This window comes from Ambystoma mexicanum, chromosome 3p, assembly GCF_040938575.1.
Source record: "Ambystoma mexicanum isolate Mex_15411 chromosome 3p, UKY_AmexF1_1, whole genome shotgun sequence".
Lineage (NCBI taxonomy): Eukaryota > Metazoa > Chordata > Amphibia > Caudata > Ambystomatidae > Ambystoma > Ambystoma mexicanum.
Genome location: NC_090925.1, coordinates 290470420 through 290488778, shown reverse-complemented (window position 1 = coordinate 290488778; position 18359 = coordinate 290470420).

Below are 18359 nucleotides of genomic sequence, written 5' to 3'. Positions count from 1 at the left end.
GTTGCAGGTGGAGGCGGGGCTGCGGCTACTGCCGTCATGGGTTGCGGCAGCAGCGTGTTGTATTGGCTGCTGAGGAAGCATCGGGGTATCATGTCCTGTATGATGCCATTAAGAAGGATTCCCCATCTGCAGGGACCGCATGAATATTACGAATTTAATCAAAGAAATACTCCCCACAAGTTAGCTGGGAGTGCTCCTGGGCCGGAGCCTGCTGTAAGAACATGAACACCTGCTGCATGCCCACGTTATGCAAGAATGACATTTCCATGTAGCATGCTTATCCCATGATGGACGGCAAAGTTGTGCACCAAGTGACCAGAGACACAGGCATTCTGACCTTGCAGTGATTTCCTGCTTGTAGGTTCGCCGGATGGGCAGGTTTCTGGCCTGGTAGCCGAGGTTTCCTGCCTTTGGTGGTTCATCCGTTGGGGGGTCTCAGGTCTTGCCGCCATCGTGTCCCTGTGTGCCACCATTTTGTCTGCACCTTCTACACATGGAGGACATGGACCTGGGCTCAGCCAGTTTGCTGGCATGCATAGGCTTTGTCCCTTCCTGCACATAAGGCCTACACCTGGTAGGCTGGTGGCCCTCAGCCAGTAGTGCTGTCTGTGTTGCGTTTAGGCACCCCCCGCCCTTTCAGGTGTATGCCTGGTAATGGGGCAAAGTCCTAGTGTGTGAGCCCCTTGACTACAGGGATCCTTCGGCCGATAGCTGCTGCAGCCTCAGCACCCTTCTTGCTGCTGACAGGGCCCGACTGGCCCCTCCAGTCGGTAGGCTTCCCCGGGAAGGAGTCGCACTTGTGGGGTGCTTTGCTGAATAATATACTGGCTTTCTTGGTCTTCCTCCGCACATACTCCTTAATGTGCTCTGGCAACGACCTGGAGAACAGGTTCCTCCACAGGGCCAACTTGTTCTTGAGGGACCAGGGAATTAGTGCCTTGCATACTGAGCAGCATTCCCATCCGTGGACTTCTCTCTCAGGCACCGGAAGGGAGAGGGCATGCGGGTCCAGAAATGGGAAATTAACAGTCGCATGACAGGCACCAACTGAAGTCCGCCACAGACGACATGCGCCGGGGACAGGCTGGGGCACCAGTGAACAGTGTATTCCTGGAAGTATTTGAAACAGATTTAATACAATTATTAGACTCTAAACAAAAACGATGGGAAAGCACAATGCATTACAGGCCCAGAAACGAGCGCTGGTGAAACCGGTCCGCTCCAGTCATTACAGAAAAGAGGACTTCAGTGAAGCACCGGTGGACTGGGTTAAGCAAGTGCATGCTCCCAGGGCCACGTGCATATAAATTTAAAGGGCCAGTGTTATTTTGGCGAAAAAAGGTTCCAGGGCCTAACGAGGGACGAACCCATGCATGAATGGGATGTAGAAGTATATTGGTGGAGCACCATGTCTGAATAGCAGTCAGGCATGAATGAGGGAGGAGGCAAAGTAGGTAGACAATGGCAGCTTGAAGGAGAGCCAAGTGTCTGCGTAACACTGGAAATGAGAGGGGAGGGTGGCGATCAGGTGGGTCAAGTAGATGTCGAAGAGTCACAGCGATAGGATAGAGCCCTGAGGGACACCACAGGTAGAGAGTGAGTAGAAAAAAGAACACATTTGCACTTGAGATGGTCTGTTTGAAAGGGCCAGTGCCCTGCCCGTGATGCGGAGTATCAGACAGTTGATGAGGAAAGAGTGGTTGACTGTGTCAAAGGCAGAAGAAAGCTCAAGGATGAACAGAACAGAGGGAGTGTTTGAGTCCAGATTAGATAGGTATTCAGGAGAACAGTTTTTGTGCTTCTGGCTTCCCTGAAACCGGACTGGTGGTCATGGAGACAGCCAGCCACTTCAGTGTGGGGGGTCAGTTGGGGGATGACCAGCATCTCCATGAGTTTGTCCAAAAAAAGGGGTGATAGATAGGGCAATAGTTAGCAGGGCAGGAAGGGTCAGCAGACTGTTTTTTTATGAGAGGGTGCACAAAGAGTGCTTAAGGGGTTGAGGGAAGGAGCCAGTGGCAAATGAGTGGTTGCAGAGGTCAGCCAGAGATGAGGCGAGAGGAGCAATGTTGTCCCGATTGTTCTGGAGGAGCAGGGGTGCACCTGTTTAGAGGAGTGTGATATTGTATATGCCTTATGGAGGGACAGGTCCTCCTGCTCTTGTCCTACTACTTCTCTGTTTTTTCCTTTTGTTTTCTGACGCTGAGGTCCAGCCTGGACCTCTGGCAGTGCAGATCTTCATTTGATCTTTTCATGACCACCACCCATGGGATACCCTTATGTGTATTTTTGGGCACCTATGTGTTGCCCACAGAGCAGGGTACGGGCTGGTGGCAGCTACATGTTGACTTGGCAGTGGCTGAGTGTCCTCCATTTTTGGGATACTGAGGCCCTGATATAGGAATCAATGGATTCCTACACAAAGGCAAGATGGCCACTGTGCCCTCTTGCCCTTTATGTTGTTTCCCAAAGTCCTGGGAAGCCCAGTCTCTGTCCCTTCCTCCTGAATCGCTGTTGGGTGGAAACACTGTATATGGTTCTAGGGCTGCCTCCTGTCAGACTGACTGGAGCCTTCCTGGGTGTTGTGGCTACCCTTAGGGGTGGGACCTGTGTTAATGGAGTTGTAGTATTTTGATTGTCTGGTTTCTGTGTGTGACACAATGAATGAGACAGCCCTGACTGAAATTGCCATGAGTGTAGTGTGCTGAAAGGCTGGGTACTTTCCCCTCTCCAGGTGTCTAGGTGGAGTGAATGGCTTAAATACCTGAGTGCCAGACTGGCTGTCTGCCTGCATGCATACATACATGCATGCACGCACAAATGCCCTTCTGTGTGATTGGCTGACTGGGCCTAGCTCAGCCACAGTATATGAGGGACAGATGTGTATACCTAGGTCCCCTCACTTACAAATTCGTTCAGAAGCTGAAGTCAAAGCAAGAAGCTGTTCCTTGAAGCCCAGCTGAAAAAGTCTGCTGCTGCATTTCTTCACTGTAACCCGAACCTTTTCATGTCTCCCAAGGACTGATCCAGAGAGGACCTGTGAAAGGAGACAGCTCCAAGTTACGAGAAAGGAACAAGTTACTTACCTGTAACTGTTGTTCTCCAGCATGGGTCTGGCATGGATTCACATGCTCATGAATATTCCCCGTCGTCAGGCCGGGAATCCTCGGTAAAGAAAAAATCAGTATCAGTTTCGTTTCTGATCGGTCTTTCTTAGTAGTAACCAATCACTGATCTCTGGGTCATACTGCCCCCAGCCAATCACTGCCCTCTACCTAAGCCCCTCCCCTGGCAGCCATCCTTAGATTTGGTAGCATGTAAAGTGGCAGTATGACCAAGTGAAGAGCCGCAGAGGGGAAGGAGGGAGGGTTCGCATGTGAATCTATGCCAGACCCATGCTGGAGAACAACAGTTACAGGTAAGTAACTTGTTCCTTCTCCAGCATGGGGTCTGGCATGGATTCACATGCTCATGAATATAAGAATACATAGCAGTATACACATGCACAACCACGGGAGGTGGCAACAGGCTCAACATTAAGCAATACAACTCAACATTAAGCATCTCTTACCTCCTCACCAGGCTCACCTTAAGCCAACAAGTTGCGCAGCACTGCTTGGCCGACCCTGGACTCCCTGGAGTCCTGATCGACGCAGTAGAATCTCATGAAGGTGTGCGTCGACCTCCACGTAGCAGCCCTGCTGATGTCCAGCAGGGGCACACCAGACAGGAACGCCGTGGTAGCAGCGATCGCTCTCGTTGAATGGGCTCTCGGACGGCCGGGCAGCGGTCGGTTTGCCAACCAGTAACAGTGCATGATGCAGCCGGAGAGCCATCTGGAAATGGAAGCCTTCGAGAGAGCCTTCCCTTGATTCACAGGTCCAAAGTTCACAAACAGCTGTGACGTCTACCGAAAACTCTTCGTGCGGTCCACATAGAACTTCAACGCTCTAGCCACATCCAGCGAGTGCAAAGTCCTCTCGGCCGGAGACGAAGGGAAGAAAACTGGCAACACCAAGGGCTCGTTGAGGTGGAAGTCCGACGGCACCTTGGGCATAAAGGAGGGGTGCGTCCTCAGCACCACCCTCGTGTTGTGAAAAGTCAAGTATGGAGGCTTGCAAGATAGGGCCTGGATCTCTCCCACTCGTCGTGCGGAGGTGATGGCCACAAGAAATGCTGTCTTCAACGACAGGAACTTCAACGGCGCCGAGTGCATAGGCTCGAATGGGGCCCCCCATGAGTCTGGTCAGCACCACGTTGAGCTCCCATGCTGGGTCAGGGGCCTTCAACGGCGGGAACGATCGGAATAGTCCATTCATAAATTCCTTCACCAGGCGATGAGACCACAAGGACGCCCGTCCTGTAATTCTGGTGTATCGGGAAATGGCAGCCAGATGTATTTTGATGGAGGCGTGAGCCAGTCCAGCTTTGGCCGGCGACAGTAGGTACGGCAGTACTTGAGGGGCCGTAATCCGCAGAGGGTTAATCTTCTGTGCACGGCACCAGACAGAGAACCTCTTCAACTTATGTCCATAACATTTGAGAGTTGAGGACGCCCTGGCTTTTGCAAGAACCTCTCTGCAGTCAGCCGGGATATTGTATCCTCCAAACTCTAGTGCTGCAGGAGCCAACCCTACAAGTTCAGCGACACCGGTTCGTGATGGAGAATGGCGCCTCCTTCTCTGGAGAGAAGATCTGCGTCCGTCGTCAGCTTGATAGGTGGGGATGCTGACAAGTCCAGAAGGTCTGGGAACCAGATCAGTCTCGGCCACGCCGGTGCAACGAGGATCATCCTGCACCTGGACCCCTGGAGCTGGTTGATGAGACGGAGCAGCAGCGGCAACGGAGGGAACGCGTACAGGAACAGGCCGTCCCAAGGGAACGAGAAAGCATCACCCATGCTCCTCGGCTGGGCGAACCTGCTGGCGAACCTCTGGCACTTGGAGTTCGCCGGCGTCGCGAACAGTTCGATCTGGGGTTTGCCCCATCGTTGAAAGAGCCGATCCACCTGATCCTGGCGTAGTTCCCACTTGTGGCACGAGCGCAGCTCCCTGCTGAGTGAGTCGTTGATGGTGTTTTTTGTTCCTGCCAGGTGGAAGGGAACCAGAAACATCCCCTGGGCGATGGCCCAGTGCCACAGATCCTGGGCCTCCTTGGATAGGGCTGGGGATCTGGTGCCTCCCTGCTTCCGGATGTAGAACATCGTGGTGGTGTTGTCGGTGAAGATCCTCACCACTTTGTCCTTGAGGGATGGAAGGAACGATTTGAGCGCCCAGAACACGGCTCGTAGCTCCAGGATGTTGATGCGAAGAGACCTCTCCTTCGGGAGCCAGAGGCCTCTTGCGTGGAGATCTCCGGTGTGGGCCCCCCATCCCTCCAGGGAGGCGTCCGTCGTTACCGTCTCCTGATACGCTGGGGCCTGAAAGTCCATGCCTGTCAAGAGGTGCGCACGGGCACCCCACCATAGAATCGCCCAACGGAACTCGTTGAACGGGTTCCTGTCTTCGAAGCAGCCCGCCGCTTGAGTCCAGCGGGCGTCGAGGAACTCTTGTAGCAGACGCATGCGAAGTCTGCAAAGGGGCAAAAGGTAGATGCACGAGGACATCATCCCGAGGAGGGACTTGATGGACCTCACTCTGGCCACCTCTGTGGCTAACAGGCGCTGCACCTTGCCCAAAATGGCCTTCGTCCTTTCTTCCGACGGAGATGCCAATCGCTTCACTGTATCGAGCTTCGCTCCCAGAAACAGTGCCACCTGCGACGGGACCAGATGGGATTTGGGGTAGTTGATGGCGAATCCCAGCTCCGTGAGCAGGCGGACGGTCCTCGCTGTGTGTTCGACGGCGAGTTCTCTTGACCTTGCACGGATTAGCCAATCGTCCAGGTAGGGGTAGACGTGGATTCCTTGCAGGCGCAGCCGCGCAGCCACCGGTGCGAGGCACTTGGTGAACCTGGGTGCCAACTTTAATCCGAACGGCAGGGCTCTGAATTGGTAGTGACGCCCCTGGACTACGAATCTGAGGAACTCTGTGACCTTTTAGAATGGGGATGTGGAAGCAAGCATCCGCCAGGTCCAGTGACGATAGGAAGTTGCCCTCCTCCAGCTGTCCCAGCACATCCTGGAGGGTGACCATCCTGAATTTATGTGCCTTGATGTACTTGTTCAACCGCCGCAGGTCCAGGATGGGGCACCAACCGCCTGTCTTCTTTCGGACGAGGAAGTATCTTGAGTATACTCCGGAGCCCCGGAGCCACTTAGGGACGAGCTCGATGGCCCCCTTCCTGAGCATCGCCCTTACCTCCAACAGCAGTTGAGGGGCATGATTCTCCTTCCTGGCCACGGGAGGAATGCGAGGACACTTCTTTTGAAATTCCAGCGAGTGTCCGCGGGCCAGGGTGTCCAGCACCCAACAGTCGGTGGAGATGGACTCCCACACGCTGACGAACTTCGTCATCCGGCCTCCCACCAGGGTGCTTCGGTGGGGGCCCAATACAATGGCCGGTTCAGTCCTGTTTGGAAGAGGCCTTGCCGCCTTGGCCTCCTTGCCGACAAAACCCTCCTTGCTTGCCGCGGCCTCTGTAGGCCTCCTGGGACGAGGAGCGGGCCGCCTGGCGGTAAGTAGAAGAGCTGCCGCTGGATCCATTGGAGGCTCCCTGTCTGCCTCCAGAGCTCCGAAAGGGCCGCCGTTGCTGAAGGACTCCTAGTGCTTGGGCTGTTTCCGTGTCTGTCTTGATGGCCTGGAGGGACTCATCCACCGTCTTCCCAAACAGGTTGTTGCCGTCGAACGGCATGTCCAAAACTCTGGTCTGGACGTCCTGGCGAAAGTCCGTCGCCTTGAGCCATCCTCGTCGTCGGAGGAAATCGGTATCAGCAATGTCCGTTGCCACCGTTATGGCGTGATCCGACGCCACCTCTCCTTCCTGCAGAATCTGTAGGGCCTCCGCCCTCTTGTCGCCCAATAGGAAGTCTAGCAGGGGAGCCATCTTGAACCAAAGCTCCCTGTCGTAACGGGCCACAATCGCTAAGGCATTGGCCGCCTTAATCGTCGTCGCCACAGACGAGATGACTCATCGTCCCATGGAGTCCAACTTCTTGCCCTCGCTGTCCGGCGGGGAAGTGGAAGTTGAAGCCGCCGCACCCGCTGCTTCTTTTTGGCCGCTGCCGAGACGACAGAGTCCGGCATGGGCTGGGCCCTGAGGCACAAGGGGGCGGCATCGGGGACCCGGTACTACTGCTCGTACCCGTCGCTCTTGGCGGGTGTCGTGGAAGGGTTCTTGAGGATAGCCAGCCCTCGTCCCAGATGTCGAGCAACGGCACCGCAAGGACCGCCTTTCTCTTGGCCTCTCGTCGTTGGTAAAGAAACCCTACCTTTTTCTGTTCCTCAGGGCAGAGCTGAAAGAGCTTGGATGCCCTGGTTATCATGGCGTGAAAAGAGCCAAATCGTCAGGTGGAGAAGCCCGGGGGGGGGGGAGGGGGTGGGAGTGGGTGATGACGGGATGTCCGTTGTGTCATCACCGCCGTCGTCGTTTGTCCCCGTCGCTGTATCCGTCCCGTATCCTCTCTAGGTTCTGGCGAGGGAGATGCGGGGTCCACAGGCCTGGCAGGCACGAAGGGCGGAGCGGGGTGGACTCTCCTACGCTTGTTCGGAGGGCTTCCCAACAGGCCTGGTTCTGGATCCTCCGTCGGGGTCCGTGGTAACCTCGTCCTTATCTCAGTACATAAGGATTGTATCGCCAACAAAATGGCCACCGAGCTATCATGGGGCTCGGGAAATGGCTGCAACGGACGGGATGGCTGCTCCAATGGGCCCTCGTCGTCGCCATCGTCGATCACATCAGCGGGAACTGTCCCCTGGGATCGAACCTTCTCAAACCTCTCGTTGAGGCCTTTCATGGTTTCCACTGGATCCTCCTGAGGCTGAATCCAAATCCGTAATGGCCCCCCCCCCCCTCTTTTTCCGTCGGGGTCTTCACGGGGGTCTTAACGATGGTCTGGAAAGAGGATTCTCCGTGGCGGCAGGGAAACTCTGGGCCCCGAGATCGCCTCCACTGGCGTAGCCTCTGCCGGCTTCGCCAGGGCTGCTGTGACAACCTCGATAGAGGCCTTTGCCAGGTGGATCAAGGCCCTCACCACCTTAGGTGCGTCCTGGGCCTTCGCTTTGGGTGGAGGGTCATCTCTTCGCTCCCCCGCGGCTCCCTTCGAGATCGACCGGGGCCTCTCCAGAAGCTTACCCGGGTTCACAGACTTCCTCTTCACCGAACCAGAGCGCTGGCTCGTGGTTGATCGTGCTGGGGAAGTCGCGCCCTGCATGGCAGCCGAGGAGCCCGACCTTTCGGCACACCCGGTGCCCGCGGACTCGCGGTGCTTGGCCTTCTGTTGGGCCCCCGTCGCCGGGGCGCCCTCACAGGACTTAGAAGACCGCTCAGACTTTTTCTTCGCCTTATCACCTGCTGTGCCCTTCTCCAGCCAGGCGGCGAGGCGGGAACGATGATCTTGCCTGGTCCGTTCCGACAGGTTCTTGCAGAACGCACAGTCCTTCTCCACGTACGTCTTGTCCTCATGAAGGCAGTAGAGACATCTCGAACGCTCTTCCTCCTTGAAAACATTTTGCAATCCGCATCCTGGGCAGCTCCTGAACAGCTTGGATCCGGGCGTCGAGCTTCCCTTGTCCTGGGCCATGTCCGTTGAGGTAGGCCACAGATGATCTGGAATCCTCCAAGAAGCGTAACTCGACGAAAACCTCACCCTTGAGGGGCATAGAAGAATTCCGAAACGGGTCCCTGTTATCGGAAGTAGAAACGGTGGAGCTTGAGGCTCGATTAACCGAAAAGAGAAAAAAATCACAAAAACGCAGTAAAAGCTCGAGAGCTAAAACACAAGGACTCCCAACACTTGAACGTGCGGTAAAAATCTGCGGATGGATGGCTGCCATGGGAGGGGCTTAGGTAAAGGGCAGTCATTAGCTGGGGGCAGTATGACCCAGAGATCAGTGATTGGTTACTAAGAAAGACAGATCAGAAACGAAACTGATTTTTTCTTTACCGAGGATTCCCGGCCTGACGACGGGGAATATTCATGAGCATGTGAATCCATGCCAGACCCCATGCTGGAGAACCATTGTGCAAAGCTGCTGCTCTTCTTCAAAGTATCCTGCAAGCCTGCAGTCCGGAGAAGGGGTCTTCAAAGTGCAGAAGAGGAGTGACGGACATCACGAGCCAGAGAAGTCCATTGATGTCGCCCAGGGTCCAGAGGTGTGTTTTGTGACTGCTGGAAGACATTGCTGTCTACTGCCCAGAAGAGGGTGTACCCTGGCATAGTGCTGCTGGACACACAGAGCTGCGAAAGTTCCAAACTGCCTAAGAACATTTGGAAGTATATCCTTGCCATCACCACTAACCACTTCATCCCGCAGGAGAGAGTCCACAGTGACATGAAACAGAGGAGGTTACGTCAGTGGGTTTCCCCATCACCAGAAGCTAACAAAGATGTCCCTAGAGTCAAGACTTGGTGAGGGTCTGAGGTCGTCGAGTCCAGGTCGCCAGAAGCCTACCAGAGGTCCGTGCAGCTGCAGCAGCAAAGAACCGAAAGTCGGAAAACGCGATATTCCGAAACCAGACACCAAAAGTGACCTATGCACCTGTCGCTGCCAGAAGTCTTCCAAGGGTCCCAGAGGTCTTACTTTCCTCTGCAAAAGCCTTTAAGGAACCCACAGTCAAGTATCATCTTCATAGGACTTCTACAGTCTGAGAAATCATCGACCAAAGGAGAGCGCCACAAAGAGCCAAACTGCTGCACTTCAGAAAGACTTTGCTTCCTTTTTACACACCCACTCCCTCCTTCCCTGCAGCTCTCTGGCCGGCCTCCCTGGGCCCTCTTCCTGCGCCTACCTGCAAGGCAAAAAACCTTGGGGTCATCTTCGACGCCTTATTCTCTTTCTCTCCTCACATATCTGACGTCTCCAAGAAGTCACACTACCAGCTACACCTCCTCAGGGGTATCCTTCCTTTCCTCTCCTTCCCCCAAAGGTCACTGTCTCCAGAGCCCTGGTTCTCAAAGCTGGACTACTGTAACAGCCTCTATCTAAATCTTCCTGCCTCTACTCTCCGCCCTTTGCAACTCATCCAGAACAGGACTGCGAGACTTGTCCTTGGCCTCAAGCCCAGGGACCGTATCTCTCCAGGACTGAAATCACTACACTGGCTCCCAGTGGCTGCGAGGATTAAGTTCAAAACCCTCTGCATTGTCCACAAGGCCTTCCGGGGCCTTGGGCCAAAATACCTTCAACTCTCTCTTCCGAAATATCTTCCTTCTCGAGCTCTTCGCTCATCCACCTCCAACTACCTCAGGGTCAGCCGCTTCTCCAAGCAACGCGCTGGGGGTAGATCTCTCCGCAGCAGGGGCCTCCCTCTGGAACAGCCTTCCTGTCTCCCTGAAACTTGAGGAGAACCATCTCTGGTTCCGGAAGCACCTCAAACCTTCCTTTGCCTCTGCTTTCTCTCCCTCTCTCCCCTGCTAAATTCACTGAACCTGCACTGAATCTGCTACTGGGCCACTTACCGATCTCGGTCCTTGGCCCAGCGACTCTTCCCTGCACTGCTTACCTGCACTACGGACTGTCTCTGTATCCTTCAGCCCCTTCTCCCGGCACTTATCTTGCACTTGCCACCAGCTGGCCCTATTATTTATCTTGTATTCTACTAACCATGTACTGCGCTTTCCTTGCACTTGCCACCACCTGGCCCTATTTATCTTGTATTCTACTAACCATGTACAGCACCTTTCCCCCTCTCTCCCCTTCCCCTTGCACTTTTCCCAGTCCCCTTACCCTTGCGCGATCTGAATGACACCTGGCCTAGTAGGATCGTTGTCCGTCTCCCCTTGTCCCCCCCCACCTGCCTCGTTGCGCCTTGAAACACTTGTGTTTCGGCGCGTTACAAATGCCATATCATATCATTCTTGGATTCAGCATCCCAGTGACAAAGCAGAGAAACTCTGCCACGTTGCCTGCTCAGGCACCAAAGGTACGGTGACAAGGAAGAGCATCTTCAAGCCTCAGGAGTCATCCAGGGGTTCCAGATTCATCTTGGATCCTGTTCTCCTGTGGCACCTCTGGTACTTTCGGGTGGTAGAACCTTTTAAAAGAAAGCACAAGGTTATTGAACTTTATTGGACTGGGCTGTAAAAGACAAGTTACTACCTAACCTTTCCCTTGCAGATTGCCTGTGTGTTTGGGGGGGGGGGGGAAGAGAGATAACCACTCGGAATTATTGGTCTAGTCTAAAGGAAGCATTCTGCCACGGTGCATAACTAACCAGCCCTCATTCATTCCCTTTTCTATGCTGTTATACCCAACTTAAGAATCCACCTGCCAATTTTAAAAATGTCTGCAGTCAGTGCACCTCTACTTGATTTAATTCATGTGTGGTACCAAATGGAATGTACATATTTCCCATTCTTTGAATAAGCATTTCAAGTACAAAATACTATTTATATGCATATTTGGTATAGGTAGCAAACCTCATTCTATATAAAGAAACGTATCACCTAAAAGCGCGTGGACATTCCTCTGTGGGGGCTTTGGGGAAACAATGCACTTAAGAACCTGTCTGCATTACCTCCTGAAAGCTTAAGCCTGGCTGCTCGTCTATGGTTACCAAATTGAGAGCCTTGCTGGGGTATTCTGTTCCTTTACCCTACAATATATGGGGCAGAAGTACAGATACACCCCCCCCCCCTCTAGTCTTTACAAGGAGACCTTCATACAGCAGACAACTCTAGAGACCTCATCTGGTGCAATGGAAGAAAAGGAGTATGGGGGTCAGAGGGAGTGGGGCAAAGGGATGTGAGAGAACAGGGGTTGTGGGGGGAGCAAATGAGAGGACCTGATGACCACAATTCGAGAGGTGGGCGGCCAGTGCAGAGGGCATGGGAGGGAGGAGGAGACTGCAGCAGGATTGGCACATTCCTTGCAGATTTTATATAGTTGAGCCGCATTATTGGGGGCTCCAGAGATGCAGGCTTGGACACTAGCCCTCTTCTTGGCACAGATGGCTAGCCGCTAGTGCCTTTGGAGTAGTTGGCAGGCAGGTTTGTCAGAGGATGGGCTAGATGCTTGCCACTTCCGCTCTGCAGCTTTGCACTTGTGTTTCAAAGCTGCCAAGTCAGTCATGCCAAGAGTTGCATTTGGAGGCAGGCTTCATGCGGATCCTCATGCCGGGGGCAAGGATTTCCAGGGTGTTGGAGATAGAGAGATGAAGGTTATCTAGAACAGAATGCAGAGAAAGACATGCACTTCATCAATCAGGAGACTGGCAGTACAGGCAGATGCATCAGGGGACAGGGCAAGTAGTAGGTGGGAAAAGAGGGGCAAGTGGTCAGAGGGATGTCTGTTGAGATTAGCACAGCCAAGGTGTGTCCAGCAGAGTGGGTTGGGCCAGAGGGAAGGATAGTGAGGGAAAGCGTTGCAGAGGTCACAAAAGACTACAGTGGCCACATCTGGTGGGTCGAAATGGATGTTAAAGTCCCCAAGGAAGATAGGTTTGGGGGAGGAGGCAAGAAGAGAGGACGACAGGTCAGCCCATTTTTAGAGGAAGAGGGAGCTCCAGTCCGGGGGGCCTCTAGATGGTAGAGAGTGTAAGAGAAAATAGGCGAGAAAGTCTGCAGACTAGGCTTTCAAAGGATTAATAGGTTTGAGTGGGGATGATTGAGGCAGGAACCAGGTAAGACCAGAGTGTCAAAAGCAGTGACAGAGCTAGCCTTGAACCATGTCTCAGTGAGTGGTAGTAGCCGTGGGCTGGAGAGGCAGCGTGACCCTCTGGATAGATTTCACTGTTGCTGCTGTGGTCGATGACAGGGTAATTGTCGAAGGGGCTGTCGACGGAGTCAACAGTGTTGTAGAAAAGATAATCAACTGGGCGATCGTTGACAAGGTACTGGTCGCAGACACAGCCTTGGCAGAGTTCCTCAGAAGATTTTGTGGATGTAGACCTCAGACTAAGACGTCATCGCTGACGACACAGCCTTGGATGCAGGCGTCAACAAGGTCTTTGAAGCGCCCTCTTTGGGCAGGTCTTTCTTTGGCTAATCCCTCGACGAGAGGGCGGTCCATCCGATTCAACTTCACGAACCGGCAGGCTCACTCTGGACAGCAAACGGGAATGCACCTTCTCCGAACGGAGACCCGGAGCAGAAAAGGCCCATGTTGTATCAGCAGCGTGGCGCTTAGCCTTTCTATGGACAACCTGTGAAGGGACATCCTCGGCCAATCTCAACCTCTTCCCCGAGGGAGAACACTCCAGAGGCGGCCCAAACTTTGAGGAAGCATGTGTCCGCCTGGAGCCTTTTCTTCTTTCAGCCATGCCACCAACCTGTGATAGTCGCTCTTCGTTTTGGCGGGAAAACCGTGGCAAATCTTGCATCTGTCCTAGTCATGGTGTGGATGTAGACAATATATGCACTCTATCTTCAACTTACATGTTCCTCAATCCACATCCGGCTCACAGCTTGAACAAACTCCCCTTGCCTTCTTCGGCCTTGGCGAGGTGCGAAGTAGGCCTCAACTAGGCCTTCTGTAATGGAAACAAAGATTCGACAATGTAGCTGCCGGCAACTCACCACCGGTCAGCGAACAAAAAGACTTGCACAAAATCTTTATTTATTCGAAAAAACACCCCAGCCTGGAGACTGGGAATATTCATGAACATGTGAGACCATGCCAGCACCACGGTGGAGAATATTTACTTTCTATTTGAAGATCAGGTGTTCATGCAAAAAAGAAAAGGCACTTCCGTTACATGCCAACCCTATGGGCCACGAAAGAGGATAAGAGCAAATACATGTAGCATGTAATATTGCTACTCTAGATGGAAAACGTCACTTTTGCGATATGGCGATATACCGCTCAAGGGAATATTTAGCCTATTTAAATTCCAAGTATTTAAGTCTGGATTTCACCTTCAACAATATTGATCAGATCAACTCCTTAGATTGAACTATTGAAGGATTTGACTTTTAAATTTAGTACTAAAAGTGCATATGCCAAGTCTACAAAATTGAATATACCAATATAAAACATCTCAGGGCCAGACAAAACTAGCAAAGATTCAGGCTACAAACAGGCCTCACATAACACATTCATTTATTTTTTACATTTGTAAAGCAATCAAGCCCAGGGGCATCAAGGCGCTGTTGAGGAAACCAGTTACACAGATACATCTTATCACATGATACGAAAGCAGGTGGACTATGACGAGCAGGATATTTTGTGCTCAGGCCATGGCCTTTTACAGTCGTTTTGAGTCAAGTCCTTGTGCGAATAGCCAGGTCTTGAAGGCTCTGCAGAATTGCCAGTAGGAGTTCACTACTCTTAGGGCGGGAGGCAGAACGTTCCAGTGTTTGACTGCCACTGCAGGGAAGCTTGATCTGACCCCCCCCCATCCCCTCCCCCTCTGCTCTGAATTCTTTGAAGGTTGGAGGAGTGAGGCGGTGGGCATGGATCGTCCTTACTGGTCTGGAGTATGTAGGTATTTTAGATGACTGCAACAGGTATTCCAGGGCAGTGTTTGATATGCATTTATGCGTGATGGAGTGTCTTTAAGAGTCTTTCTCTGATGGGAAGCCAGTGCGCCTCCTGTCTGGCTACTGAAATTTGATCACTTTTCAGTGTATCGAGTGCTGCTCAGAGGGCATAGTTCTGGATTTTTATCAACACTTAATTGGAAGGGGCTATCCAAAATGGTTTGCTGAAAAGGTTTTGAGGGAAATTACTCAATAGGAACCTTTTTTTTAACTAGTTCCAGTTCTGAAGAAAAGGTGTGCCCATAGAGAGAACATACTGCAGGTCTTATTACAGGATAAGACAACACCAACAGTAGGACATCACCAGAGATTTCCATTAAGAAAATTGCCCACTTTGAGTGACTAATTAGGGCACAACTATTTGGTCAAGGAGAAATTACACGTTACTCACTGTAGTGACTAATGTACTTAGTCCCCTTTCCTCCATACTGTATGGGCATCCCTTCCTAGCGACGGGAGACAAACTTTTTCACGAGAAAAAACCTTCCCCTTTAAATTTAGAGGCGTGTGGGGGTGCACCGCTCAGAGCATGCACGCCCCTGACCCCGCCCACCGGCACCAATCAGTCCCCCATCGAAAATATTTATCATTGCCTAATGACACTTGTATTATTGGGGGGGGGGGGGGGGGGAGAAGATCGGACATATGGAGGAAAGGGGACTAGGTGAGTAACTTCCAATTACTCTTATGTCCCCGTCCCTTTCCTCCATACTGTATGGGCGATTAAAACTGAATGTAGCCCCAGGGTGGAGAGAAGAACCTCCTTAAGCCAACAAATTCCTTAGACCCGCCTGCCCGAAGGCCGCATCTGACTTAGAGCCGGCGTCCAAACAGTAATGCTTACAGAAAGCTGAAGGGGTTGCCCAGGTAGCTGCCATGCATATCACCTGTCACAGAACCAGACGCTGGAAGGCGATGGCAGTTGCCTTGGCTCTGACCGTGTGAGCGTGCATGTTTGCTGGCAGCAGCTTGCACTGCCCTTCACAGGCCTCCTTGATGGCCGCAACCATCCACCTTGCGATGGACACTTTGGATGCCCAATAACCAGGTCTGGAGCCCCCAAAGATGACAGAGTGCGTCCGATTTGCGGAAGCCCTTGGTCCTATCCAGATAGAATTTCAGAGCGCGTCTGACACCCAAGCAGTGCAAGACCCTGAGCCTCTTCCTTGGGGTCAGCAAAGAAAGTAGGCAATACTATTTCCTCGTTCAGATGGAAAGCGGAGGATACCTTAGGTAGGAACGCCGGGTGCAAACGTAGGACCACCTTGTCCCTGTGGAAAGTGGTATAAGGCTCTGAAGCCACCAGAGCCTGGATCTTGCTGACTCTGCGAGCGGAGGGGAGTCCTACCAGCAGAGCTGTCTTGATGGTGACCAGTCTGATGTCCGTGGACGTCACTGGCTCGAAGGGTTTGTGCGCCAAGGCACCCAATACTACATTAAGGTCCCACACCGGGTATGGCCTCTTGATGGGCAGGTAAAGCCTGGACAAGCCCATCAGATGTTTGACTATTGGGTTGGAAGAGAAGACGGCCCCCGAATTCCTATAGGCCTCTATGCCTGCCAGATAGGTACGCCTGAGTGGGCAAGGTGTGCCGAGAATGAGAGGACCTCGTCCAGTGTGCACGTCAGGGTGTCGATCTCCTTACACTCTGCCCAGAGACAGAACCTGCTCCATTTACTCTTGTATTGGCTCCTAGTGGCCTTGCTCCAGGTTAGCCCGAGAGAGGCTCAGGTGCTTGAGGGTGAGCTGCTTAGGAACCATACTGCAAGGGCTAACCTCTGAGGAGCGGGGTGGAGAACCCTGCCCCCCCCGCCCCCCCTTCCTGGGACAGAGGAGAGGTGCTGGGTCCAGCAGGTTAATGGGTAGCTTGTTCGAGAGGCTAAGCAATTCGGAGAACCACGGCCTCGCTGGCCACCAAGGCGCTATCACTTTGATGCCAGCTTCTTTTATCTTGGGGAGTACCCTGGGAATCAGGGGTGTGGGAGGAAAGGCATAGGCTGTCATGGCCTCCCATTGAGGCTGTATGGCATCGCCCACGGATCAGGGGCCCTGTCCCTGGCAAGACGCAAACTGCTGGAACATCCGGTTCTTACAGGAGGCAAATAGAGCCACCTGAGGCTGGCCCCAAGCGGCAAAGACCACCTGCAGCACCTGGTAGCTCAATTGCCATTCGTAATTGTTGGCTCCCAGCCTGAGCCTGTCCGCTTCCAAGTTGGCCTCCCCCAGGAGGTGGACGGCCCTGAGGTAGATGTTTTCCAGGGCCCATTCCCACATGCTGACCGCTAGGTCGCACAGCGGAGAGGACCCGGTACCCCTACCTGCTTGTTGATATAGTACATGCTGGTGGAGTTGTCGGTCTGGATCAGGACAGTCCTGCCCCTGATGAGTGAAAGGAGGGCCCTGAGGGCTAGTCCGATGGCTTTGAGCTCTAGCCAGCTGATATGCGACTCCTGCCGGGTACAGACTCCGTGGACGCTGTGGCTGTCCAGAGTGGCTCCCCAGCCCTTTAGGGAGGAGTCCGTAGTAATGGCGACCTGCAGTGTCGGCTGCCGGAATGGCCTGCTTGTACGCAGATTGCAGTCTTCAGAAAACTACGTGAGGTTCGAGTCGATAAAAGGCGGCATGCCGACCAGTTCCACTTGGGAGCCCTTCTCCTGATTCCTAGAGGCTGAAGTGCAGCTGCACTGCCCTTATCAGGAGCCTCGTGTGCAGCACGGCCAAGAGGAGAGTTGCCATGATACCCAGTAGGTGCTGGTACCTCAAAGCCGAAGTCACTGGTCTGGTAAGGAAGTGCGTAGAGGCGCTCTTGATGTCAGTAATCTTGCCCTCCTAGGGAAAAACTTTCTCAGAACTGGTATCCAAAACTAGGCCCAGGAAGGTGAGGAACTGCGTGGGCTGCAGCTCAGACTTGTTGAGGTCGATGGCAAATCCCAGGTCGTGGAGTGTACTCCTAAGTGGAGAGGAAGTGTGAACCACCCCCTCCGGGAATCTCGAGCCAGTCGTCCAGGTACATGTAGACATGGTGGCCCTGGGCCCAGAGTAGGGTTGCTACTCCATTCATGAGTCTGGTAAATACCCTGGGGGCTGAGTTGAGGCCAAAGGGTAGCACATTGTACTGGAAATGACAGCCCATGATCCTGAAGTGTAGGAAGTAGCGATGGGGCTGGCAAATCGGGACGTGTAGGTAGGCGTCCTTCAGATCCAGGGAGCACATCCAATCTCCCTTGTCCAGTGTCTCTGCAATAAGTGCTGGCATAACCATCTTGAATTTATGAAGAGGGAGTTAGAGGTTGGATAGGTCCAACACAACTCCCAGAGCAGCCTGGTTCTTTTGTATGACAAAAATCCTGGAATAGAAGCCCAAGTCCCTCTTGGAGGCTGGTACTTCTTCCACTGCCTGGCTCTCGACGAGCGACCGGATCTCCACCAAGAGTTGCCGTCCCAATCTGTGGAGGGGAGGAAGGAGGAGGGGGGTGTAGGTAGGCGGCACACCGTGGATACTACTGAGGATCCAAGGGTCCACAAAGTTCTGGTGCCAGAAATGCACACAAGGCCATCTGGGTTAAACTTGGAAGCCCAAAGCCAGGCCGTCCCCCTCATGTCCGTGGTGAGGCAGATGGCCCAGCAAGATGCATCGATGTGGGCCACTGTGGACACCATGATGTCCTGCTCTACCAGCCTGGATTCTCCTAGATCCGCCTTGAAGCGTGCCTGGCTCTGCACCGGAGGTACAGGAAGGAAGTCTGCCATTTCCCACCACAACCTCTGGTTAGCAGTTGCCAA